The sequence below is a fragment of the Lissotriton helveticus genome, chromosome 10, assembly GCF_964261635.1.
Source record: "Lissotriton helveticus chromosome 10, aLisHel1.1, whole genome shotgun sequence".
Taxonomy (NCBI): domain Eukaryota; kingdom Metazoa; phylum Chordata; class Amphibia; order Caudata; family Salamandridae; genus Lissotriton; species Lissotriton helveticus.
In genome coordinates, this window is record NC_136071.1 from 841,765,118 (window position 1) to 841,793,022 (window position 27,905).

A 27,905-nucleotide genomic window follows, 5' to 3' on the forward strand; every position below is an offset into this window, starting at 1 on the left:
CCCAGTACAGAGATCTGGGCCTAAATCCATCATTTTTTTGCACTCCACACCACCCCAGGTCAGACATGGCCATATGCAAATCAGCCTCGACCCTGTGCCTCATGGGAACAGTCCAGCCCGAACTGCCAAGCCATGTCTTTCCTGGACCGGAATCAAGCATCCAAGGACCCGGTTTCTGGCTATCAGCCGTCATCAGCCTAGATAGCTTGACTCCAATGGTGTGGCGAGTATGGGACTCACGTCTGAGCATACCCATCCCACTCGGGGTGACAAAGGCAAAAACAACAGTTGATGGACAGAATGCAGAACACTGTCATACATTCACCCCAGTACAGAGATCTGGGCCTAAATTCATCGTTTTTTTTGCACTCCAGACCACCCCAGGTCAGACATGTCATATGCAAATCAGCCTCGACCCTGTGCCTCATGGGAACAGTCCAGCCCGAACTGTCAAGCCATGTCTTTCCTGGACCGGAATCAAGCATCGAAGGACCGGTTTCTGGCTATCAGCAGTCAGCCACTTTTAACAGTGCCTGCACTCCTGAAACGAACTGTGCAAATAATAGTGAACTAGGAACCATTGTGATTCCAGTATTGAAAATTTCGACTATAAGTGCGAGGCATTGTGGGAACTGTATTTCTAAATGTCAGTCATGTGACTTTTTCGAGTTTTAAAAGGTGCGCACTCATGTGTGGGACATTATTTGTTTCTCCTCCTGTGACCAAGGCAGCACCAGTCGAAACGCGTAAGGATTATGGAGAATTCTAAGCGCTACCTTACCTGTGATTAAACGCTTTTCACTCCAGCAATGGGCCTCGCTGTTGTTTTTTGATATATATATATACACACATATATATCCGCTCGAAGTTTTCCTCCCCCAAGAACAGGAAGGAATGGCCGCACTCGCATGGTCAATTCTCAAGTTTTCAATTTTATTTCAGCAAAACAAAACACACAGGACGCGTTTCGGCGTACATGCCTTTTTCCTACTGTCTATTTAAACAAAGCAAATGAGCGCCATTTCATTTACAAATTCTCGCGCTAGTGCTCGGAGCCGTTAGTGGTCATAGAAAGTGGACTGCTGCTTAACCAGCAATACAGGTGCCATATTTGAATGTACATATATATCAAACATTGTTGCAAGCATCGGTTTTTTAAACAAGATTGTTATCAAGTTTGAAATTATGATTAATTCCTATTTCGAATGACACAAAATTGAGCCCTGAATGGGCATTAAATAATTACATCATAGCTTGTAAAAAATCAATTTGTTCAATATTGAAATGGCAATTCAAAAGCATAATTGAGCCCTGAATGGGCTAGCTCATCTCCTTAAATTAATCTCAGTCCAAAATCAATTATACAGAAATACTTTGCAGCATGATTTTGCTAGTAAAAATCACTAGTAATACAGACATAACATTCTTTCAGTTCTCAGTTACAGCCTCAAAGTCATGTATGAATTCACATCTACGTTACAAAAATTAGTCCTAGCCCAAATGTATGGACAGCTCTTCTTCAGTGTTCAGACCAAATGGAATTATTGTGTGTAAATCAATTATATATCTTGATTGGAGTCTCCGCAATCTTAATTCTCTGTTTCCACCACGCTCACTGATCGGGACATGGTCGATGCAGAAGAATTTGAGAAGATTACGATCACTATTGTGAAACTGAGAGAAATGCCTCGCTACTGGGGCGAAGCAGGTGCCCATAGCGGTACCCCTTATCTGGCGATAATGTTGTTTTTCAAAGAGAAAAATATTGTTCGTTAGAACAAACTCGGCAAATTCCTATATATATATATATATATATATATATATATATATATATATATATATATATATATATGTTACAGTCAAAGTGTGAAATACCGGTATTGTATAGAATGCCTAGGTAATGTATAGAATGCCTGATGGTTTTTCGGCAAACTATGAAATATACGTTTTTTGTGAAAATTTACATACTTTTCCTAGGCCTTCTATACAATTCCTAGGCATTATACAGAATGACCAGTACCAATTACGCAAAGTGTTAAAAGGCCACAAGATGAGATTCCTAGGCATTCGGCAAAGTGTGAAATCCCGGTATTGTATAGAATGCCTAGATAATATATAGAATGCCTGATGGTTTAGAGGCAAACTAGGAAATATACAATTTTTGTGAAAATGTTACATACTTTTCCTAGGCATTCTATACAATTCCTAGGCATTATACAGAATGACCAGTACAATTTTCGCAAAGTGTTAAAGGGCACAAGATGAGAAGCCATTATTAATTAATATGCATTTGAAACTGAAAGAACAAAACTACGAAATAAAGCACAGGATATTCTTATCGGAAAACAATGAAAGCAGAACTGAGACTGAAGTACTTGTTACACTAAGAAAGGCCGGAGTAACACGTGGAATTGTACTCACTTTTATTCTACACACAAAAACACCTTATATTTTGGCACTTTGATCTTCTACATACATTTCACGACTTAAAGAAGAATGCGAACAGAATATTCTTACCGGTATAAAAACAAAGCAGAACTGGCATGACCTACTTGTTGCAGCACAAAAACACCTTCTATTTTGGCACTTTGATCTTGTACATACATTTGACGACTGAAAGAAGAATGCGAACAGAATATTGTTACCGGGGAAACACAAAGCAGAACTGGCATGACCTACTTGTTGCAGCAGGGTAGGCTAGAGTGACATTTTGAATTACACTTAATTTTCTTTTTCACACAAAGGCACCTCATAGTTTGGCATTTCGTCTTGCACATACACCTGACGAATCCTTGGCTGCTTCCTGTGGACTGAGAAGTAGCTGCAGATCGGAGAGGTATTTCGTGGTCAGGAACGTCTTCAATTCTCATTAAGTTCTTTAGACATACGGTGAATTGTGATCTGGCGTAGAGTTGCTTCAAGATTCCTTGTGCAGTTCCAAGTCGGTAAAAGCATTCTTCCGTCACGTTCATAACAACTGCCAAGAGATTGCGTGAGTCACCCCGCCCTTTGTCGACGTTGGGAATCGGAACTTGCACAGTGGCACCCAAAGGCTCAGGAGGAATTTTTTTGTCAGAATCCCTTTTCATTTTTTTGGCCTGAATCTCAAAGTTCGATTTCGATTCCATTTTACTTTGGATAGCTTTCTCAATATTAAAGCAAACATTGCACAAAATGCTAACCCCATAACCTTCTACTTCGTCGCCGTCATCGTCTTTAGGAGAATGTCCACAGATGGCATGAACGTTTCGGACACACTTTCAACATGTATTAGCACCGCTGGTTTCTTTTAAGCAGACGCAACAGTTAGCGGAAGAAGGATTTTTGGTAACCACGGAAATGGAAGTCTCTTCAATAACCATGGCTTCATCACTGTTTTGGTTTCCTCCATCATGGATTGCATTCTCAGCTATGTCTTCTGCAGGGAGCTGTGTCTCTTGCATGGATTCATCTCGTCTTTCTTCCTGCTGTTGTGTTGTTTGTAAGCTCTCTATTATTTTTTCGAGCTCTTCCTCAGTCTCTACGTCTTGTAAAACGTCGTCAGGCAGGGATGACGTCGAGAGACCTACTCTAGCTTTGCAGCCGAAGAGAGCTTCGTATGGTGACCTCTTAATCCCAGAATGAAAAGCTCTGTTCTTCATAAGTTGGATGAACTGCAATCCTTCACTCCAGCAGCTAGTTTTTTCATCTTGCATCCAAGCACACAGCATATTTTCAATATGATTAGCTGTTTCGACGCTCCCTGACTTTGTGAGTGGTGCGGCTTATGGACCATCTTCAAGGTGGACCAATACTCCTTTAGGCTGCGTACCACATTGTTTGCAAATTCCCTGCCGTTATTGGACTGTAGAATCTTTGGAGCACCAAGCAACGTAAATATGTCGACGAGCTTGTAGGCTACTTCTTCTGCTCTCTTTGATTTCAGAGTCCTGAGAACTACAAACTTAGTGAGATGATCTTGGTACACTATTATAAACTTGTACTCTCTGTCAGGATGGGACTGAAAATCAATGAGATCGACCTGACAACAGGAGTTGAATTCAGAAAAAAACATTGGCTTGACCAAAACACCTTTTTTAACACCTTTTTGCTTCTTCTGGCAAGACTCACAAAGGTGAATGTACAGCTCAATATCATGACGGGTCATGTTCTTATACTTGGGTGAAAGTTCTTTCAACATCCTGTCCCGTCCTCCATGACCAATAGCCAAATGGGCCTCATGGAGTACGTCAAATAACTCTGAGTCCGCGACGTAAAACTGAATAGCACTCATACCTTCTTTAACAGGATAGATCAACTTAGTCGTATTCTCGACCATCATTACGTCATAGTGTTTCACCAGCCAATAGTCCCGTGGTTCCTTCTTAATGGTCGTCTTAGACTTTTTCACATCGTCCACTAACGTTTGGTAACTGGTTTCGGTTAGGAAAACACAGTTTTTAGCATCATTGGCTCTTACTTGAGATAATTCATAGCAGAACCGTTGTTGCATGTCAGCATGGCGTGATTCCTGTCTTGGCACTACACTCCCTTCCAACATGGTGATACAAGAACCACGGGAAAGGATGACGGCAGAGCGTCTGTGGAACCTCAGCCGGATGCTATACACAACCTCTGACTCTGCTTGCAGGCAGGTCCCTCCCAACACCACCGTACGGCTGCCACCTGCTCTTTGCCTGGTTACTTGTGCTGTCTCTGCCCCTCGCTTGCTGGCAACTTGTGCTGTCTCTGCCCCTCGCTTGCTGATTTTTTCAGTGAATTTCTAAGGTTTTTTAAATGCTAATTTCTAATATTTTTACAGTGAGAATATTTTTCAGAATTGCACTTTAAAAAAATATTGTTTGCATAGATACTTTCTTACTGAATGCCTTTTTATAAAATGTACATTTCTGAATGATATTTTGGTATTTCTTTTTTTCTCTGTTGTGGTTCCTATTCTCCTTCTCCCTATAGAATATATACCAATAGTAATGTATTTTATACTACTATCCTATATGTTCTTAAAGGAGTTTGTGATCTCTTGGCAGAGCAGTGAGCGACCTCTGAGCACCACGACAGAACTTTCCTGAGTTCTACAGAATAGAAATTGTAAATATTTAGATTTTTTTGTTGTGGTCCTTATTCTTGTTCTCCTGTGGAATACTGTAAACTCACCCTGTATATTTTAATACTGTGACTTTCTGGTAGTTCAAAGGGGTTGGAGATCTGTGTGAGAAATTAACAAAATATACTACAGTTATTTCTATTGATAACTTACTACCTCACAGTTTGTAACACTGCTAATGTTTTATAAAATAGTAGTTGCTATAAAAAAAAATGTATACGTAGAGCTTCATTTAAAATTTTGATAAAAAGTACATTTCTATGTAATATGATGTCATTTGTGTTTAATTGTTTTTTACTTGTTATTGTTGTGGCCTGAGATGATGTAGTGCAGGAGTGTTTCTTGTAGCACTTCTTTTCTACTTTATCTAAAAGTAACTGATGCCCTTTTATAGTAACAAGAAATATCGTGTAAGCGTGGCCACATCCTGCCTTTTTTTTGTCGCCTATTGTTTGTAAAAGTGTTGCCCTGTGCAAATTGTATGTTTCTCCAACAATGTTGACTTGTGACCCAAAACGACATTCAAGCATTAGAACTGACATTTCATACAAGTAACCAGGTTCTCCATCTCCTCTTCCCATTGGTATCTTTTTGAGATTCTCATAAATATTACTCCATTCCACACCTAAATAGTGAAGCAGTACCGCTCGTCTCCTTACTACAGAAAATTTCTTCTCTCTGATGTCAAAACGATATGAGACCAATAACTTTTTTTCACGGTTTCCAGGCCAATAAGGGTGCTCCTTTTTCCGAATGGAACTGTGGAGGTTGCAAAAAAATTGTAGCAGTCAGGCTTGTATATAATTAAAGGATGAAAAAATGCAACACTAGCTGGTATCTGTATATAACTACTGATACTCAAGTTTTAAGTGACTTCTCAATTAAACAATTATCCACACAATAATTTAAATACTAACACCCAAAGGATGAGCTTACCTTGAATGTACCGTGTGATAAGCCGCGATAATTGTATCAAAAGGGGTACCTATCAAGGCCGACAGGCAACAGTATGCCAGTGTAGATGCTTAGTACAATGCATCATAAAATCGTGAAGCAATTACAATGTTACCCGTAGAGTCTTGTAGAACAACAATCCTATAATTGAAACTATAGAATGGATCCCAAAGGATTGAGACTGCTGCCCATTTCTACAACCAGTGGCGCTTATATAGAGAAATACAGCCTTATCCTACAAGATGGCCGCCTAGTTCGGAGGTATTGTTTCTACATAGTGTACGGCTCATATAAAATCTCTTACCAAGCCTTAAACACTCCCGCTGAATGCTCATCAAATTTTTTATAGTAGGAAATAGCACCAACATAGGGCAGGAAGACAAAGATGAATAGTTTCGGAACATTGCATGCTCCTCACAGCACCACACAGGTACTCCAATCGAATTCCAAATGATGAGATGTGCTGAGGATGGTGGAATATAACTGATACTTGTGGGTTCATCAACATCAATCTGGTGGTCTTCAGCCTCGTTATGTCTATTTGCAAAGTGCGCTATCCCCCACGAGAGTATCCTGGCAGTATAGGTAGCTGTGTTAAATACTCACAAACCAGATAGAAGCTTTGGGTGCTTGTAAGGTTTATTTAGATTCAGTGAGCCATAAGGAAGACCACCAGATAACTCATCTCCAAAATAACTGCTAACATTAGAACACTGATACCTGTGACATCCCTATGATTTCAGCAAACAGATTCATGCCATTACATGAATAACGTCCCACAGCTAGGGGACTGTAGCAACGCAGGTAGCTCATAATACCAACACTGTACCAATGCAGATTTATTGAGACATGCCTAAATCCAGAAGCAAAGAAGCATGAAATAAAGGAGAATTAAGAACTCCGTTTAGCATAGGCTGAATAGTGAAACATAGCATATTTACAAACAAATGAAACAGTGTCTAAATCAAGAAGAAGGGCCACATTATTTATTGTACTTTTATGTTCAATGGTTAGGAAATTTTGGAATAGTATGAATTTTTGTGGGTCGATTCCCAGATTTACATAACTGCTCAATATGGCAGTTGAATATAGATATATAGTTATCAGTGGGTTATTCTGGTTGGAGAATATCTTTGCTGTTTTGCTAGTATTTTCTAGTCTTCTTTGTCGTCATTTAAAACATATGGCCAAAGAAAGTGCGAAATGATTTGCACTTCTCATAATGAGAAATTGATTTGAATATATTTTTGAGATTTATAGGACCAACATGCAAAGAGAAATAAAAATCAAGAAACAAAATGAAGGGGGTTGCTCACCCTAACCTTTTCTCTGACCTAATGGAAACTGTTTTACAAACTGACTACGGTTTGTAAGAAACATAGAGGTTAAGTGTGAGTCTGATGACTCATGTCGACATAATTGCGCAGTTTTGCCCCCCTACAACAAGAAAATGAACAATTGATCACCATATATTCTCTAAGTTTCGAAATCTTTCTGTATGTTAATGATGAATGTATTGAAGTATGTTAATGACTACTAACTTCTGCAAGATAAACTTCTGAGTAGGGGCTCAATCTCCCTACAAGCGAGGGCAGATATAAGATCAATCAATGAGATTTTGGATCCTTCAGGCAGCTAGCCAGAAGAATCAATCAACCAGGGAATTGTGAAGCGCGCTACTCACCTGTAAGGGTCTCAAGGTGTGGGGGAAGGTGGTGCATCTCCGGTCAGTCGAAGAGCAAGGTCTTGAGGGTCTTCCTGAAGATGTGCAGAGTGGGGTCGTGTCTGATGTTGATCGGGAGCTCGATCCTGGTCTTTGCCGTGAAACAGGAGATGGCTCTTCCACCTGTTCTGGCTCTGTGGATGCGCCGGGTTTCAGTGAAGTTGGCGGATGGGAGGTTTCCCTTGGATATGTGGAAGGAGATTCTTTTGTTGAGATATTCGGGTCCGGTGTTGTGGAGGCATCTGTAGGCGTGGGTGAGTTTCTTGAAGGTTACTTTCTTCTCAACGGGGAGCCAGTGGAGATCTAGCTGGTGTTGGGTGATGTGTTTGTGTTGAGGGATGCCAAGGACGAGTCTAGCTGTGATGTTCTGTGTGGTCTTGAGCTTGCGGAGCAGAGATTTGTTGCTCCCAGCATAGAGGGTCTTTCCGTGGTCCAGTCTGCTGGTTATGAGTGCATGGGTAACTGTCTTTCTTGATTTGGGGGGATCCATTTGAAGGTCTGACACAGGATGCAGAGGGTGTTGAAGCAGGTGGAGGCGACGGCATTGATCTGTTGGGTCATGATGAGGGAGGAGTCAAGAATGATGCAGGGGTTCCGTGCGGTTGTTGGGGCTGCCGAGGGCAGTGGGCCACCAGGTGTTGCCCCATGCAGAGGGGGAGGGGCTGAGGACTCTTTTGTTTTCCGAGTTAAGCTTCAGGCACCTCCTGCTCATCCAGGATGCAACGTCCTTCATTCCCTCCTGGAAGCGGAGTATGGTGGTGAGGGGGTCCTTAGTGAGTGAGAGGATAAGCTGAGTGTCATCGGCATAGGATACTATGCTGAGTCCATGCTGTTTGATAATGGTGGCGAGGGGGGCCATGTAGATATTGAAGAGCGTGGGGCTGAGCGATGATCCTTGGGGTACCCCGCAGTTGATCTCTGTGGGTTCAGAGAGGAAGGGCAGGAGTCTGATTGTTTGTGGTCTGCCTGTGAGGAAGGAGCGGAGCCAATCGAGGGCGGTTCCCTGTATGCCGGTGTCTTGGAGTCTGGCGGTGACAGTGCTGTGGGAGATGGTGTCGAAGGCCGCAGAGAGGTCGAGTAGGATCAGGGCGGCGGTGTGCCGTGGCCGAGGAGGGCGCGGATGTCGTCTGTGGTGGCGAGTAGGGCAGTCTCTGTGCTGTGGTTGCTGCGGAGTCCAGATTGGGAGGGGTCGAGATGGAGTTCTCTTCGAAGAATTTCATCGTTGGATGTTGACGATCTTCTTTGAGGAGAGAGATGGGTCGTAAGAATGACTTACAAGGGTTTCCCTGACAGTTACAGCCACCCTATCCCTGATTTGTTTTCTAATAGAGACCTGAGCAGGGGTTTGGGAAATCTTTGGAGTTGAACTCTACAATCACCAGAAGTAAGGGGGTTGCATCCCAAGTGCAAACATATACAAGGTTGTTCTTAACTTTTGATTGTATAGTGTTCCTTTGCTTTCTTGGAATATCTTTTAAGAACGTAACTTAAAAAGACATCAAAAATGTAATTTGTATCTATGTAAAACCCACTGACTATGGCCCACAGCATAAATTTGTTTGCAATAAAATGTGTGGAGCCATACAGAATGAGTTTCCGGGCAGAGAATGAAGATTATATTTTGTTGACACCTGTAACAGACGTTTCATTATTTTTTATGCACAAAAACATAGTTTTAGTCCAGCTCTTTTGATACCTTTAAGCAAGTACAACATTTAAAAAAAAATCTTTTTATTGTAACAACTTTGCCTTTACAATAACTTCTTTTTACACCATGATTATACAATGAAGCGTCATTTAGACAAGGATGATGAGTTAGTTAATAAACTGTACATGACTTGTTCCTCTTTTACCCGTCTCTACCGTCTCATGCATCAGGACATTATTGACTCTCCAGCAAGTACATAATTAACCATATTTTATCACCTAAATGATGCTAACTGTGTTCTTCACAATTCATAAATATGACGCACAATGAACTTTGCCTCCGGTACCGACTGCTCATAAGAGGCATACGTCATAGGAATTGAGTAATGAGTTCTCCAGAGCAGACAAACATTTGTACTTCTGCCAGACGAGAGAGGAACAAATCAAACTTGGGCCTGAAGCCATGTGATGAAAGGGGGGAGAGGCGGTATGTAGCAGAGTAGCATTCTAGTTTAAAGGAGCATATCTGAGATATATGGAACTGCAGTTTTCACCTCCCCCTATGGTGCTATTCCTATGTCTGAGTAGGCACACAAACTGTGACCAAAAGGAATTGTGGCTTCTGGATCACTTTATGCCAATTTAGGATAGATTTGGAATCAGGGATTTACATGCCCATAATGTTTTCAACTTCTTGTGGGTGATAAAGCTTATTGCCATGAGCCAGAGTCAAAGGCTGGGAGATTTCAGGCAGATTCGAGACTTCATTGCTTCAAGAGAAGATGCCAAAAAGGCTCCAATTATGCCAGAGACATTAAAAGTTGTGAACAAATGGCCCTGATGTACAAAATAATATGCAGTAGCAAATCCTGAAATTCACAAAATCACAGGGCTTGTGACCACAACATGTGTTGAATGTACCCATGGGACAGCTTCCCCTTTGCAAATTGTGTCACGCAGTCAAACAGGGAGAAGGCAGTGATCCACCTACTGCCTGCTTCCCCTGATTTTTTTTTTTTTTTTTTTAGCAGCTGCTGTCCCTTAATGGCCCATAGCTGCTTTTGAAAAAATATATATTGTTTGGGAAAGTAAATGTAAGGAGGGTTGCATGCAGTGGTCGAAGTGGGGGGAAAAAAAGTAGGGGAACTGTGGGCGGAGTATCAGGAAGAGAGAATAACAAAGGATTGGGTCAGTCGGCGGAGTCAGAGGTGTGGCTAAAAAGAGCGAACATACCAATTTTCAGTATGTTTGGCATTTCACTGACCAGTTTCAGCTTATAACGAACATTATTTAATACAACCAAGGGATACACGTTTATTTGAAGTTTAATATATGCGTTAATGATATTAAAATACATTTACAATGTGGGATATGTTTTCAATCACAGAATGTCCCAAATACGCTTATAAGTGGAACCAGACCCAAGTTGGCTCAGAGCCATTCAGTTTCTTTCATCAGCACTGCTCCCTTTTTTTAACCGTTTCTAAACATAAAATGTGGGTTTAAATTCTATGATATGAGGCCTGACGTGTTGGGGAGTACTGTTGATTAAATCATTCTTTGCCCCTCTGACAATGCAAAATTGTAGTCCTAAATTTTTTATGTGCTTCACGCAACCTGTCATGAAGTCAGCATTAGTTGCCTCCTGGTTTCCTGTTATTGTATCCCGAGATAGCTCTCAAAAATCAATATATACACCTAAAACAACCCAGATCTGTTGGTTTTGCAGATGCTTTTAGCAATATTAGATGAACGAGAAACAATTACCATATTAGTAGTTTGTGAAATTACTACTCAAGTTAGTTAGCAATGAGATTTGCAAATGTATCAATTATGAAATTATGAAACTCAAACAGTGGTAGAGTCAGAAATAGGCAGTGGACTTCGGATTATCTCAATGAGTTATTTTCTCCCCTTCAGACTAATATCCTCTGCAATCACTATTAGACAACTTCATCCTTTGTCTCTCCACAAGCACTGTAGGTGTCTAGAAATACCACCCAACAGAGACTGCATGAGGAAGTTCAAACATGAATGGCAAAATATACTATGTTTTACACATAATTATAGCTCCGACATATTTGCCACATAATACATCATACGTTGCATAAGCTGATGGTTCTAACAAAAAAATTGTTTGTAACTCAAATGGATCAAAACACGTGACTTGTGATGCTGTGAAGTAGAATGCCCTTTACAAAGGTTGACTGGTCACCGTTGTCACTGCTGCACTTGTATGTTAAACTTGTATGAATGAGGCAAAAGCTTTGCAGAGGCTGTTAGTATGTGTAAAAAAGTCAAAATAATAAAGTATCCGAAAATGTACCACACATTACGCTGCAGCCTTTCTTTGCTGCAAAATTTAGTCAACACTGCAACATAATTTTGTACTCCATTGCTGCATAATTGCAGTGGCCCCAAAGCAGGCAGCACATGTTAAAAGTGCTTGTGCAAGAAGAAGAGAGTCCGTGAAGTTTGCGCACTTAGAGGCATATGTACGGGAATGGAGGCGCAGGGCAGCGCAGCAAGTTATTTTGCTGTGCTGCCCTGCGTCACAGGGAAAGGGCAGTCCATTTTGGTCTTTTCCCCATGCACTGGCGCGGTTTTGTCAGCCTAGCGCCAATGCAGGCACCCTGTTGCATGCAGGATTGTTTTTGTGCAGGAAGGGGCACCTTCCTGCACAAAAACACTTCTGAGAGGCATTTTCCTCTCTCTAAGTGTGCTGCACAGATAGAAAGAGAAAAAAACAGGGAGAAATAAAGATATTTCTCCTTGTTGTGCCTCTCTAGGGGAGAACAAAGCGATACCAAAGGGGATGATGGACAGAGCGTTTGAGCAAATCAGACACTTATCCCCAGTCAACTCATCTGGGTTTAATCCATCATCATTCTTTAGCTCACTCCACCAGCCCAGTTCAGACATGGCCATATGCCAATCAGTCTGACCCTGTGCCTCATGGGAACAGTCCAGCCCGAAATGCCAAGCCATGTCTTCCCTGGACCGGAAACAAGCATCCTGGGACCGTTTTCGGGTTCATAACCCTCATCAGCCAGGCTATCTTGAATCCAGTGGCAATGTGAGCAAGAGACCCACGAGGCATTTTCCTCTCTCTAAGTGTGCTGCACAGATAGAAAGAGAAAAAAACAGGGAGAAATAAAGATATTTCTCCTTGTTGTGCCTCTCTAGGGGAGAACAAAGCGATACCAAAGGGGATGATGGACAGAGCATTTGAGCAAATCAGACACTTATCCCCAGTCAACTGATCTGGGTTTAATCCATCATCATTCTTTAGCTCATTCCACCACCCCAGTTCAGACACGGCCATTTGCAAATCAGTCTGACCCTGTGCCTCATGGGAACAGTCCAGCCCGAACCGCCAATCTTGGGGAGGCGTAAGATTTTGAAACATTCCCGGGTTTACAAGTACTTGTAAATCTAGGAAAACCATGGGAGTTGCATGGGAATGCCCACCACAACGCGTCCCTTGTGCAGAGGAAGGCAAAGCCGCGATTTGCGCTGTGTCGCATTACTCCACAGGGGTGTGGAATTCAATAAAATATCTGCTTCATAAATCTACTTGTCCTGTAACAAAATGTACTTGTCCCTTTGGTGCTATGTAGTGCAGCAACAAATTATGGCAGATATCTCATTGTATAACAGCTCTGATATAGCCTCTCTGATTATGCCTAGTGAGGCTGTTAGACCTGGCACCTTGGCGTGGGTCTCCCTTCCACTTTTTGTTACTGTGCCTCATGTGTTTTGCTGGTGTTAGCTGCTCAGAGCGCTGTGCTACTGCCAATCAGTGCGACAGCGCAAGTGCTCTCTGTATAAAATGTATATGTTGATTGGATTCCATGATTGGCTTATTTGGTTTACTATCAGACCCCAGTAAAATGCACCAGGAGAGCCCAGGGCTTGTAAAACCAAATGCTGCTAGTGGGCTTGCAGCACTGGTGTGCCACCCACAGAAGCAGCCTTGTTAAATGTGTCTAAGGTCTGCCATTGCAGAACCTGCATGCAGTCTGGTACTTTCAAGCTGACTGGGCAAGTGCACCCACTTGCCAGTCCCTAAACCTTCCCTTTGCTTCATGTCAGTCACCACTATGGTAGGCCCAAGGGCAGGGTGCATTGTAAGTATAAGGTAGGACAAGCCCTGGTGTGTGTGGCATGTCCTAATAGTGAATTACAGCCATTTTCGTTTTTTTACTATTGCAAGGCTACCTTTTCTAATAGGCCAGAATGGGCGGTTGGAATTGTTACATTCTATGATCCTAACAGACTCAGGGAACATGGTAGAAATTCGAGTTTAGTATGCCTGAACTCAGAATAATAAAATACATCTTTTAGTAAAGTTTATTTTAATGTTCTGTGTTTGCAAATACCACTTTTAGAAAGTTGGTATTTGCTTGCCTAACCATTTCAGCCCGCCTCTGCTATAATGTGTATCTGCTGACTGGTTTCTGTGAGTGACAGGGCTGGGGAATGCCAGAGGGCAGGGCTAGGTAGCCTGGTGGTGAATAGAGAGATTGACATCCAGATGGGTGGGAGGAGTGCACCTGGACTCTGAATAGGGCTGTGCTCTGCCACCACAATGCTGGCTCCACCTCCTGTGGAGCGTCTGATGTCTCTAGCCTGCTCCCTGAATTACAAGTCAGAGACATATGAACAAAGTGCTCAGGAACTGGTTCTGGCTGGACAAAGGCCCCTCAACCCCAAAGGAAAAAAGGAATTAGGGGTATAAGTATTGGGACCCTGCTCCCAAGAAATTAGATCCAGATTTACCAAGAAGAAACCTCTACCTGATGAGAAGGAACTGGGAAAGCTGTAAGGAGGAATACTGTCCCTGACCTGGGGGATTGGCTGATTTCCCCATCAACGCAGAGGCAGGGAGCTGTGTGCGCCTCGAAGGCTCGACTCGAACTCGGGGAAGCCCCGTGCAAGGTGGTCTGACTCAAGCAAGGCAACTCTGTGCCCCCAACGAGCCGTAGCTCGCACCGTGAGAAAAGGACACCGCACACTGCTTCGCTCCCCCCTTCGGCCGCACTGACCCAATGCTCACCCTGCCGTTGGTAACTGCAAGAGCGTAGAGCGGCTGGGTAGGCATCGCACGCCTGCACCGTACTGCCGCCTCGCACCGTGCTGAACTACAGAAAGGCGCCAGCTCTCAAAGATACAGCTTTTACGCCGCAACGAACATCAACCACATCGCACAAAACACCGTCACATGGAGCAACGCGACTCTGTGCCTCCAACGAGCCGTAGCTCGCACCGTCAAGGGAGACATCGCCACGTGCAACGCTGTTGCCTTCACCGCATCCTCCGTGACGAATTCTTCAACTACAAGGTACGGCTCGTACGCCGCAACGAACATCAACTGCACCGCACAAAGCACTGTCTCCTGGAACACCGCGACTCTGGGCCCCCAACAAGCCGTAGCTTGCATCGTAAAGGGAGAACACTGCCGCGTGCAACGCTGTTGTTTTCACCGCATCGTCCGTGACTAACTCGTCAATAACAAGGTACTGTGAACGGCTCGCACGACATTTGTGTGCGCACCGGAGCGTCCACTGCGCCTGTTTGATTCTGTTTGGCATTTTTCATCACCGGGAGAGCCGGACAGAGAGTGCGCAGCGCACAGGACCATAAATTAAGCATTCCTAAGGAACTCTTGTTGACTAACAAGTATTGAGGGCATTTTTATCGTTATTTGGTCTTGTGCTAAACCTTTACATAAAAGATAATTATTTTTTATACAAATCTAGTGTGGTGTCCATTTGTGGTGTTGTCACTGAGTTACTGTTTGTGTTCACAAATGCTTAACCTATAACGCCTCTGAAAATAATTCTTGTCTGCTCGCGCCAAGCTACCTAGAGGGTGAGCAGGCGTTATTTTAAGAGGGTGATCCCCTTATCCTGACTAGAGGAGAGGGTCCCTGCTTGCCACAAGTATCTACATGTGCCAACCAGAGACCCCCAAATCTAACATTGATGGTCAGCGGTGAGGATTCTGAATTTGCATTTGTGATTCATGTACAGTGATTGGTGAACAATACTTAGTGAGTTCAGACCAAAACGCAACCACGTACTTTTGATTTTTGTTTTGCTAAGAGATCTCCATTTTTTTAAAGTCATGCCTGGTTCGGTCATTGTGGAGAAACCAGCCTCTGTAGTCTCTGACATTGAAGACGTAGATTGGGAAGAGGAGAGACTAGAGAGCTACACCAAGAACCAGCTGAAGGGTTTCTGCAAAAAGTCAAAGTTCCCCATGCAGGATGCAAGAACAAGCCCGATCTATACAAGGCGCTGAAAGTCTGGATTGAGTCAAGGAAAGACCCTGAGGATGTGGTAGAAATTGAGCAGGCAGAAAGCATCAATGGTTTTGGCAGAGTCCTGTTGCCAGAAGAGTTGGCAGACAGGAAGGAACCCCGAGCACATGAAATGGAGATGGCAAAACTTAAATTGAATGGGCAACTGGAGCTGGAAAGCAAAAAGCTGGCTCTGGAAGAGAGAAGAATCCAGATGGAGCATGAAATGAAATGGAGGGAGATGGAGCTAAAGGCTAAAAGTTTGGAGCTTACTCCCTCTGGTGGCAGCACATCGCCAGTGCAGGTAGAATCAAGGGTGTTCATACCAAAGTAAGTGGTGAAAGAGTTTTTTAAAAATGATGACATAGGGCAGTGGTTTAAAGCCTATGAGGTAGCCATGTCTTCCCACCGGGTCCCTGAGAGAGAATGGGGAGCGTGGTTGTGGGGACGGTTCCTGAGTGAGGGGCGGGACACACTGCTAGATTTGCCCTCAGAGGTTCATAATTCTTACCCACACATGAAGGATGCTTTGATGACCAGGTATGGGTTAACTCCTGAGTTGTATCGACAAAGGTTCAGGGGTTGTGCAAAGATTCCTAACAGTACGTATGTTGAGTATGTAACTTTTTTCTGCAGAGCACTGGATGGTTGGGTGAATGGTAGAAAAGTTAATGATTTTCAAGTTGTCTTTGATTTGAATGCATGGGAGCACTTGTCTAGTAATTGTTTTCCTGAGCTACGCCAGAACCTGATTGATAGAAAGCTGACTAACCCTAGGAAGCTTGCCGAGGAGGCGGACCGCTAGGTCAGTACCAGGGTCCACAAGGGTCAAGTGGGAGACTCTGCCAAGGGTGGGCAGGGTCCCCAGAAGAAGAGTGGGGGGGGGACAAGGGCAAACAGAGGGAGTTCCAAAGAAGGCCCCAAAGTAATCCCCAAGGGAACCAAGGGAAAGGTTCTCAGCCTCCCCCACCCCTGACAGGTCCCCCTGTTCAAAGAGGCTCCCAAAGTATTACAAGTGTGGTGAACTGGGTAATTTTGCCAATGATCCAAAGTGTCGGCAGTTTGGTAAACCTGCACCCCCGAGTGCAGCCCCCCGGCAGATGGCTAGTGTAGCCCTGGGTGAGGAATGGGTTGCCCAAGGAAGGGGAGGTCCCGCAGAGATGTCCCTTGTCTCATTAGGAGACTGTGATATGGTCCAAGAAAACGAACTGTCCTCAAACACCAAGAAATATGGGCAGTGGGTGACCGTCAATGGCAAAAAGGTGGGGGCTCTTAGAGATACAGGAGCCAGTGTGACAGCTGTCAAGCATCACCTGGTGTCTCAAGAGCAGGTTGTCCCACATGCATTCTGCCGAGTCGTGAACACCGACAACTCTGAGAGTCAGTGTCCAATTGCTCAGGTTCCTTTTGAGTGGGGGGGGTCTCTGGTCCTCTTCAAGTAGCTGTGAGAACTGCCATGCCTGTAGACTGTTTGTTGGGGAACGATTTGGAGAGCTCCCCTTGGGAAAAGGTGGAGAAGAGTGCTCACCTGAGGATGGTGGGCCTGCCTGACTGGGCGTGAGTGACCACCCGGTCAATGGAAGCCAGTAGGGGTGCTCAAGAGGTCCTGGAGCCTGAGGGAGAGGCCCAGGGACCGGCCTTAGAGAGAAGACGCAGGAGGCGCGTGAAACCGGCCCCTGAAGTTCCCAGGGTCCAGGAGGAAGCAGACCTTGAGGGGGATGCCCTGGAACCTACAGGGGAACAGATAGCTGAACTGGGGGACCTGCCCGAGCTGACCCATTGGCAGCAGGAAGGAGGCCCCTCCAGGGAAGAATTCTGCAGAGGGCAGAAAGAATGTCCTTCTCTCGAGGGTCTGCGGCAGCAGACTGCAGCCCAGACCAATGGTGATCAGTCTGGAACACATTTCATTTACTGGGAGAACGACCTCCTGTACTCAGATCCTAAGGTTGGTGAGCCTGGGTCAGCCTGTGCGCTGGTGGTACCCCAGAGCTTCAGAGCCTTCCTACTGGGGCTGGCTCACGATGTGCCATTGGCAGGACATTTGGGGCAGGACAAGACCTTTGAAAGGCTTGTCACCCACATTTATTGGCCTCAAATGCGCAGGAGCTCAGGTGTTCACTGCAGGACCTGTCAGACTTGCCAGGCAAGTGGAAAGAGTGGGGGGAAGCAGAAGGTTCCTCTCCAGCCCTTCCCTGTGGTCAGTACCCCATTCCAGCGAGTGGGGATTGACATTGTGGGGTCACTGGACCCCAGGACAGCCATGGGCAACAGGTTTATCCTGGTCCTGGTGGACCATGCCACCCGGTACCCGGAAGCCATCCCTCTGAGGACAGTGACGGCCCCCGTGGTGGGACGTGCACGGATGGGAATTTTCTCCAGAGTGGGATTCCCTCTAGAGGTGGTGTCTGACCGGGGTACCAATTTCATATCCAAGTATATGAAATCACTTTGGCAAGAGTGTGGTGTAACCTACAAGTTTACCACACCTTACCACCCCCAAGGAAATGGGTTGTTTGAGAGATTCAACCTTACTCTCAAAGGCATGATAATGGGTCTGGAAGAACCCATGAGGCACAAGTGGGACGTCCTCTTACCGTGCCTTCTCTTTGCTTACCGTGAGGTGCCACAGAAGTCTCTAGGGTTCAGCCCCTTTGAGCTCCTGTATGGCCACCCAGTGAGAGGACCTCTAAGTCTGGTCAAAGAAGGCTGGGAGCAATCTCCCAGGAAACCTCCCCATAGTGTATATAGCTACATGCTGGCCTTCAGGAATCAGACTAGGCGTTTCAGAGCACTTGCTGAGGCAAATCTGGAAGCCAGCCAGGAGGAGATGAAGTGGTGGTACGACCAGAATGCCACTCTGGTAGAGCTTCAGGCTGGTCAGAAGGTGTGGGTTTTGGCCCCCGTGGAGCCTTGTGCGCTCCAGGACAAGTGGACCGGCCCCTTTGAGGTGGTGGAGCGCAAGAGTCCTGTTACCTATTTGGTGGACTTGCGATCTTCCAGGAACGCCTTGAGGGTCCTGCATGTCAACCGCCTGAAGCCCCACTTAGAGAGGTCTGAAGTGGGCCTGCTCTTGGCAACAGACGCTCAAATGGAGGAGGAGACTGAGCCTCTTCCTGACCTATTGTCAGCCTCAGAGCAAGATGGGCCAGTGGATGGTGTGAATCTCTCTCACCCTGACCCCTGAGCAACAGAATGACTGCCGCCAGTTGCTGGGACAGTTTTCTGATCTGTTCTCCCTGGATCCTAGTATCACAGATTGGTGCTTCCATGATGTGGATACAGCTTACCTGTGAAGCACAAGGCTTACAGGGTAACTGACAGGGTCAGGGCTTGCATCAAAGAGGAGGTCTCAAAGATGCTTGCCCTTGGAGTGATTGAGTCCTCCAGCAGTCGTTGGGCCAGCCCAGTGGTCTTGGTCCCGAAGGCTGCAGCGCCGGGCGCCACACCCGAACTCCAGTTCTGTGTGGACTACCGAGGGCTCAATTCGGTCACGAAGACTGATGCGCACCCCATCCCCAGAGCTGATGAGCTCATTGATCGGTTAGGAGCTGGCCGGTACCTCAGCAAGTTTGACTTGACGTCTGGGTACTGGCAGATCGCCTTGACTGATGGGGCAAAAGAGAGGTCAACGTTCTCCACACCAGATGGGCATTTCCAGTTCCGGGTGATGCCATTTGGGATGAAGAATGCCCCTGCCACCTTTCAGAGGTTGGTCAACCAGGTGTTGGTTGGGCTGGATGAGTTCAGTGCCGCCTACCTGGATGACATGGCAGTGTTCAGTGTAACATGGGAAGAACATCTGCGCCACCTCTGGGAAGTGTTGTTGGCACTGCGGAAGGCAGGCCTCGCGATCAAGGCAAGCAAGTGCCAGATATGGCATGGTTCCGGGGTGTACTTAGGACACCAAGTTGGGAGAGGCCAGGTGGCGCCCCTGCAACCCAAGATTGAAACCATCCTGGCTTGGGAACACCCCAAAACCCAGACAGAGGTGAGGGCCTTTTTAGGACTCACCGGGTACTGCAGGAGGTTTGTCAAGGGGTATGGCAACATTGTTGCACCCTTGACAGAGCTGACTTCCAAGAAGCAGCCAAAGAAAGTGATTTGGACTGACACCTGTCAGAAAGCTTTTGAGACCCTGAAGACTGCCATGGCACCCAATTTCTCCAAAGAGTTCCTTGTCCAGATAGACGCTACAGAGCATGATGTAGGGGCAGTTCTCTCACAGATGACTGAGGAGGGCTTTGACCAACCTGTAGCCTTCATCAGTAGGAGGTTACTTCCACGGGAACAGAGGTGGAGTGCAATTGAACGTGAGGCATTTGCTGTGGTCTGGGCACTGAAGAAGCTAAGGCCCTACCTGTTTGGGACTCACTTCCAGGTTCAGACAGACCACAGGCCCTTCAGATGGTTGATGCAGATGAGGGGTGAGAATCCAAAGCTGTTGAGGTGGTCCATTTCCCTACAGGGTGTGGATTTCACGGTAGAACATCGCCCTGGTACAGATCACGCCAATGCTGACGGTCTGTCCAGATTATTCCGCCTTAGTGATGAGAACTCCCTGGGGTAGGGTAGTTCTCCCCACATTTCAGCTGGAGGGGACACGTGTTAGACCTGGCACCTTGGCGTGGGTCTCCCTTCCACTTTTTGTTACACTGCCTCATGTGTTTTGCTGGTGTTAGCTGCTCAGAGCGCTGTGCCACTGCCAATCAGTGCCACAGCGCAAGTGCTCCCTGTATAAAATGTATATGTTGATTGGATTCCATGATAGGCTTATTTGGTTTACTATCAGACCCCAGTAAAGTGCACCAGGAGTGCCCAGGGCTTGTAAAACCAAATGCTGCTAGTGGGCTTGCAGCACTGGTTGTGCCACCCACAGAAGCAGCCTTGTAAAATGTGTCTAAGGTCTGCCATTACAGAACCTGCGTGCAGTCTGGTACGGTCATGCTGACTGGGCAAATGCACCCACTTGCCAGTCCCTAAACCTTCCCTTTGCTTCATGTCAGTCACCCCTAAGGTAGGCCCAATGGCAGGGTGCATTGTAAGTATAAGGTAGGACAAGCCCTGGTGTGTGCGGCATGTCCTAATAGTGAATTACAGCCATTTTTGTTTTTTACTATTGCAAGGCTACCTGTTTTCATAGGCCAGAATGGGCTGTTGGAATTGTTACATTCTATGATCCTAACAGACTCAGGGAACATGGTAGAAATTCGAGTTTAGTATGCCTGTACTCAGAATAATAAAATACATATTTTAGTAAAGTTTATTTTAATGTTCTGTGTTTGCAAATACCACTTTTAGAAAGTTGGCATTTGCTTGCCTAACCATTTCAGCCCGCCTCTGCTATGATGTGTATCTGCTGTCTGGTTTCTGTGAATGACAGGGCTGGGGCATTCCAGAGGGCAGGGCTAGGTAGCCTGGTGGTGAATAGAGAGATTGACATCCAGATGGGTGGAAGGAGTGCACCTGGACTCTAAATAGGGCTGTGCTCTGCCACCACAATGCTGGCTCCACCACCTGTGGAGCGTCTGATGTCTCTAGCCTGCTCCCTGAATGACAAGCCAGAGACATATCAACAAAGTGCTCAGGAACTGGTTCTGGCTGGGCAAAGGCCCCTCAACCCCAGAGGAACCAAGGTATTAGGGGTATAAGTATTGGGACCCTGCTCCCAAGAAATTAGATCCAGATTTACCAAGAAGAAAACTCTGCCTGATGAGAAGGAACTCGGAAAGCTGTAAGGAGGAATACTGTCCCTGACCTAGGGGATTGGCCTGCAGTGGTTGCCTTGCTGCTAAAGGAGAGGAGAGAAAGACTACAAAGACGTTGCTTCAACTTGTGCTTAAAAAGATCTCCAAGGGCTTGTGAGTTAGCTTGCCCCCTGAACGAAGTCCCAGGAACAGTGGACTTCACCCGCCTTGAAGAGAGCCGCTGGAAACGCTGATTTCCCCATCAACGCTGAGGCAGGGAGCTATGTGCGCCTCGAAGGCTCCACTCGAAATCGGGGAAGCCCCGTGCAAGGTGGCCCGACTCAAGCAACGCGACTCTGTGCCCCCAACGAGCCGTAGCTCGCACCGTGAGAAAAGGACCCCGCACCGCACACTGCTTCGCTCCCCCCTTCGGGCCGCACTGACCCAACGCGCACCCTGCCGCTGATAATTGCAAGCGCGTAGAGCGGCTGGGTACGCATTGCACACCTGCACTGTACAGCCGCCTCGCACAGTGCTGAACTACGGAAAGGCGCCAGCTCTCAAAAATACAGCTCGTACACAGCAACTAACATCAACCGCATCGCACAAATCACCGTCACCTGGAGCAATGCGACTCTGTGCCTCCAACGAGCCGTAGCCCGCACCGTCAAGGGAGATATCCCCGCGTCCAAAGCTGTTGCCTTCACCGCATCGTCCGTGACGAATTCTTCAACTACAAGGTGCGGCTCGTACGCCGCAACGAACATCAATCGCACTGCACAAAGCACCGTCCCCTGGAACACCACGACTCTGGGCCCCCAACGAGCCGTAGCTCGCATCGTAAAGGGAGAACACCGCCGCGTGCAACGCTGTTGTTTTCACCGCATCGTCCGTGACGAACTCGTCAATAACAAGGTACTGTGAACAGCTCGCGCGACATTTGTGTGCGCATCGGACCGAAGCGTCCGCTGCGCCTGTTTGACTCTGTTTGGCATTTTTCATCCCCGGGAGAGCCAGACAGAGTTCGCAGCGCACAGGACCATAAATTAAGCATTCTTAAGGAACTCTTGGTGACTAAAAAGTATTGTGGGCATTTTTATCGTTATTGGTCTTGTGCTAAACCTTTACATAAAAGATATTCATTTTTTATACAAATCTAGTGTGATGTACATTTGTGGTGTTGTCACTGAGTTACTGTATGCGTTCACAAATGCTTAACCTATAACGCCTCTGAAAATAAGTCTTGTCTGCTCGCACCAAGCTACCTTGAGGGTGAGCAGGGGTTATTTCAAGAGGTTTATCCCCTTATCCTGGCTAGAGGAGAGGGTCCCTGCTTGCCACAAGTACCTACCTGTGCCAACCAGAGACCCCCAAATCTAACAGAGGCCTTCTATGGTCTAGTAGTTGAATGTGCTCCCTCAGGAGAGTGGTCTGGTCATGAAGCCTGATCCTGGTTCCCCAGTTTCAAATTTGGTAGCTCTGGCCGTAGCGCTACATCTCTACCCCCCCCCCCCCCACCCCCCCTCCCCGAACACCTTTCTGCCCCACTGAGTAAAACTTGCACTGCCTTCATCTACAACCCAATTGTGGCCAGTTATAAACACCTGGATGTGACTCAATTTTTGATAGTGAGAAGTGAGTCATTGTGCTGGACAGTCCTGCTGGTTTTGTTACCGAGGGCCAGTTTTGCAGGCCCCAATAACAAAACCAGTCTCTCACCCCTCCAGCCTCCTGCCTCCCACCCAATGCCTATTACGCCAGTCCTGCCTTGGTGCCTGGGCCTATTTGTTTTCACAGTCCCACCCTGGATGGGGTACACAAGTGGCTCAGGTGCTCGGGTGTTACAGATCTAGACACCTAGGGCTGCTTTTTATTTCATATCCTTAAAAAAGGTATAGTATTTTTGAAAACACAACATCCCTGAACACAGACAGAGCAGCATTACACATTTTATAAAATAAAATAAGGAAAACAGCTGATACGACATTAAACGTTTTCTACAGTTATTTTTAGGTTTTGGCTAGGAAGCGCTTGAGCTGTCTCTCTTCGAGGCGTGCTGTATTGAGGTACAGATTTGAAGCTGCATCTACTCTCCGCCCCTATTTTGTATTGACTTTTGTGCCTGTCCTTTGTAAATGTTGGGCTTTGATTTATTAATAGGCTTATTAGTCCCTCCTTAGTACCTCCCGGTCTCCTGTTGTTACCTACCATCAGGACTGCCCCTCTTTCATGTGTCCCTGCACTCTACCTTTCATTAAGAGGTTGGATGCACTATTTACTTAATTCCCATCTTGCTGAAGCAGGAACGTCAGAGCGCATAGAAATGGCACCCTTCTGGTTTGTAGTTGCAGCAGCGCGCCATGCGCGCTTTCACTTTAATAATGCCTGCCACTTACTTTAAATACACCCGTGGGACACCAGCTTCGAAGCCAGTGGTTGTTTTGCGCTCACCCGGCCGGCTTTGGCAATGGCAGACGCGTGTTTATTTTTGTATAGCTATTTCACTTTATTTAGTTTTAAAGCTAAGGATAGTTATTTGCATAGCTGCTAGTAGTAAAAAAATGTTGTGAGGTTTTGCACCATTGCACGTCCATGCATACGAATAATGATAAAGCACTTACTGTTATATACTATAAATATATACATACTTACATTTAAGGACTGGGCTAGTGGTGGGAGTTTGAAGGTCGAGTTAGGCCTTGCTTGAGTGAGGTGAGTTATTTATTTATCTGAATTACGTAAGGAAGAGCGTGCCTCGATGTGATTTGGAAGACATTTTTTTCCATGGAAGAGTTCAGAGTATTCCAAAGAGTTAGAACTTTGAGGGAGCACACAGGAGGGCAAGACAGGACTTCTTGCGGTGAGAGGATGATGGTTAGCTGATCACATGGAACAAATAGGGGTGTTCAAAGCCACTACCCGTTCGGCGAGGTAGAAGGGAATGACTCGGAGTTGCTTCGTAGGCTAGGCTTGAAAGACTCTTGTAATTCACCCTATGTGTGGCTGATGGCTCACTACTTTGTGTGGGTTTCCTGGAGCAGGGGGGCAGTCAGACCTTGTGTGCTGTATGCCATGCCAGAGTGGTCACCACATTAAATAAATACTTTATTAAATACTTTATTATGTCATACAGTAGTTCTGTGAATTGACATAACTTGTTTAGAAACAACCCTTGTTAAGCTTTAAATTGTTAGTTTGTGGTCAGGTGGCAGACTGTGGTGAAAATTCTGCTTAAACAATTACAAATGGTTATACTTGAACAGTTATGAAGTGGTTTCAACTGGATCCATTACATCCTATTAGTTGTTTATTGTGTATTATTGTACATATAATAAATACAAAATGTATAAAATAAAGAATGGATGTAATTAGGAAGGGAATTTGTACTGGTTAAACACAAATACTAGTTTAAATCAATATAGACTTGTAGAGCCCAATTCTAAGGTGTAGCTGCAGTGAACTTAGATGTTCTCCATTTTGTTTCCAGCCTATACCAAAATCCAGCTAGACAACGTTCATTCTTCTTGGGTTTTTTTCTGTCACCTTTTAAACCTTTTTCTTTGCACTTAACAACTGCATTGCCTAATGCTTCTAACCGGGTCCCAGTGAAACTATTTGTAATTAATAGAAGATCAGTAAGGCAGTTCAGTTCAATAACAGTTGATCATGTGTCTGTAATTGTTTTTTTAGGGCAGATTTTGTACATTGCTTCATTAACCCCTTCGCAGCTGGGGGGATTCCCCCGCTGTGCTGGGGGCGGGGGCGCGTACAGCGCCCCCATGCTCATGACGAGGTCAGCTCGTCATGAGCCACGGCGCTCCGGTGCTCATGACGAGCTGAGCTTGTCATGACCGCGCCCGCTCCAATGGAAAGTTCAGCACAGCAGGGGAATCAGCCCAGCGTGCGAGCGTTCCAAGTAACGGGCGCGGTCATGACGAGCTCAGCTCATCATGAGCACCGGAGCGCCGTCGCTGCTCGTCATGAGCATTCAAGAGGTTAAGTAGGTTTATAAGGGCCGGTGCAGTTGTAAAGAGATCATAATAATTTTTATGGGAACCCCTTGTGTTCTCAGTATATTTTAAATTCTTGCTTTGTTTGCTGTTTTTACATGTATATTGTGATTTTCTTTGTATGTGCTTTTTTAACTTCGAATTTACTAAACTGTAATTGTAAATGACAAACCTTTTATCTGTGTTGGTTTTGAAAACAGATACATAAAAGGCATTATGCCAATAGCTTAAAATTTCACAAACGCGAGACCTATTGCATTGCAAATGCTTATTTTTAAAAGTGCCAAGATTTGGGCACAGTATGTCACAAATTCCACACCTGGAGTGGTCTTCTTTTCCTTGTGGCGTCGTCAGTCTGAGTGAGCCCCAAAATGAAGAGCAGATGAGGTCAAGGGTGGTGCCGAAAATGCATCCTGATGTGACCATTGTATTGTAGTAGGGGAACGGACTGAGTTATATTTAAAAAGTTGGGGCACGCTGTGCCCTTCCGATCCCGCCCATTTCTCCCACTGGTTGCAGGCCATGAGCTTTGCATCTGCAACCATAGAATATAGAGTACACTACATCATAGGATGAATGATAACATTTAAACTGGCAAATCAGACAAAAACAAACAGGCAGGGACAAGCCTGGAGCAAGATGATAAAGCGGCTGCTGTTGGCATAATCTTCATGCACACAGCTCCATGCGCCCCTCAGAAAATTGGCGCCCTGAGCCTAGCTCGCCCATGCTAAAGGCCGGCCCTGCCTACACCAATATTATTCTACAGTTCTTTGCTTCCACAACCATATGCATTCCCATGCTATTGACTTGTAACGCACCATATTACCATAAAACATTCTTTCAAAGCCAGACCTATTGGCATTGACAATGCTTGTGTTTTAAGTGTTGCCTAGTATAAGGGGTCATTACAGGGAATGAACAAGGTAGAAAGGATAATTAAACCTCTGCCGTAATCTGGTTAGGAAGATGCATGAATTACATTTTCTATAAAAGGAAAGCCATGTGCCCGGTTTCTGTCATGAAAATGATTTACTCCCATTATAAGCATGCAGAGAATGCGAACGCCCACATTTCAGTCAGAGCCGTTGTACAAAGGCGGGTGGATCTGTCAGGATCTTTTCCTTTTAAGCGTTTTAAGAGCCAGCAGCTCCTAATATTAAGCACGAAACAAACTGAAAGTGAAACGCAACAAAAAGCAAAGAGCCGCCGGCTGAAGCGGACAGCTCCCAGAAGATTACCTGTAAAAAGTAAACAGAGGAAAAGCTGAGGGAAAAGCCAGCGCAGAAAAGTAAACAGGAACTTACGGAAGTCGTCCAGCCGCTTCCTTCTCTTTGAAATCTCTACCACTTCAGTACAGTGCAGGTCACGTGCTTACTGTGGCGATCCGTTATTCCTTGCACCCTCTCCCCTGTGGCAGCCTGGTTTCAGAGGGACACTAATTCGTGAAAATACAGCGCTGCAGGGTTTAAACAGCAGAAGCTATTGGTGTCAAAGGGACCTTTGTTCACTGGGCTCACAGGCCCCTCCCCGGACTCCTCCTCCTCCTCACTTTCCTCAAGTGGCCCTTTTGCTATAAATTCCACATTGAGGCACGCAGAGCGAGGCGGCGATGAGTCACACGCGCGTGCTCAGAGAGCCAGTCACATCATTTGTTTCAAGGAATCCCCTGGGTGCGGGCCAGACACACGGTTCACGCACTGTGACCGACAACAAAGCAGGCCACAGGTTCATTTCCTGAGGAGCTCGACAGAAGCAGGTGCTACTTATTACGCAAAGTAATGGGCAGGTAGAAAATGAATGAGATGCGAGTCTTGATGCGTCGATGGCATTGTATATGGAGAAACCGGATATGCCAAACACTGGTTCTAATCCCCAGCAAGACAATGGAATATAATGTACTCTTCTTGATTAAAACAGGTATTTTATGCTTGATACCTCGAGCAGATTAAATAATTAATGCATGTTTGGCATATTGAATTAATGTGGCTTCAGAGTTAGCCCTGGAAACGACTCGAGGCAAAGAATAAACACGACCAGGGGAAAAAACAGAACGGCGTTTTTAGCAGAATCCGTAATCTATTCAGATTTGTATTTGGTGGCGGATACCTTTCTGACCAGACTTTGTTGACGAAGACAACTGATGCGAGGTTTTCAGAATATTTTATAGAAAGAAGATGGCCTAGGCAATAGCGTTACAGTTGCTTTCAGCCCTGATCTGGGAGTTACAATTTACAGAGACAGATGTGGGATGGGGAAATGACAGAGCAATGAGCATTGCTACTTAATGAAGACAAGTATCAACAAAGCCAATAGGTTTAGCTTTTCACTGGCGTTATCTGACCTTTTGGCATTGCCAATGCTTTTTGCTGATCAGACTTGGCGCCAGGATTCTGGATTCAGGAGGAATACGAAGAAGCATGGGGAAATGCAAACACTTTAGGTCTCGTAGAGACTGCTCTCTGTGAGATATTTTGTT

General features: G+C 45.6%; 1 protein-coding gene and 1 pseudogene across 1 annotated transcript in view; both read right to left on the reverse strand.

The window, feature by feature from the left end:
* GSDME (gasdermin E) overlaps nucleotides 1–26,976 on the reverse strand; it is a 392,371-nt gene extending 365,395 nt beyond the window's left edge. The window contains exon 1 of the mRNA XM_078663458.1: nucleotides 26,734–26,976. The gene's annotated coding sequence lies outside the window, so the exon portion shown is untranslated. The remainder of the gene's footprint in view (nucleotides 1–26,733) is intronic.
* LOC144784122 (KRAB-A domain-containing protein 2 pseudogene) lies at nucleotides 3,261–4,540 on the reverse strand (annotated as a pseudogene).
* Nucleotides 26,977–27,905: the final 929 nt, after the last annotated feature.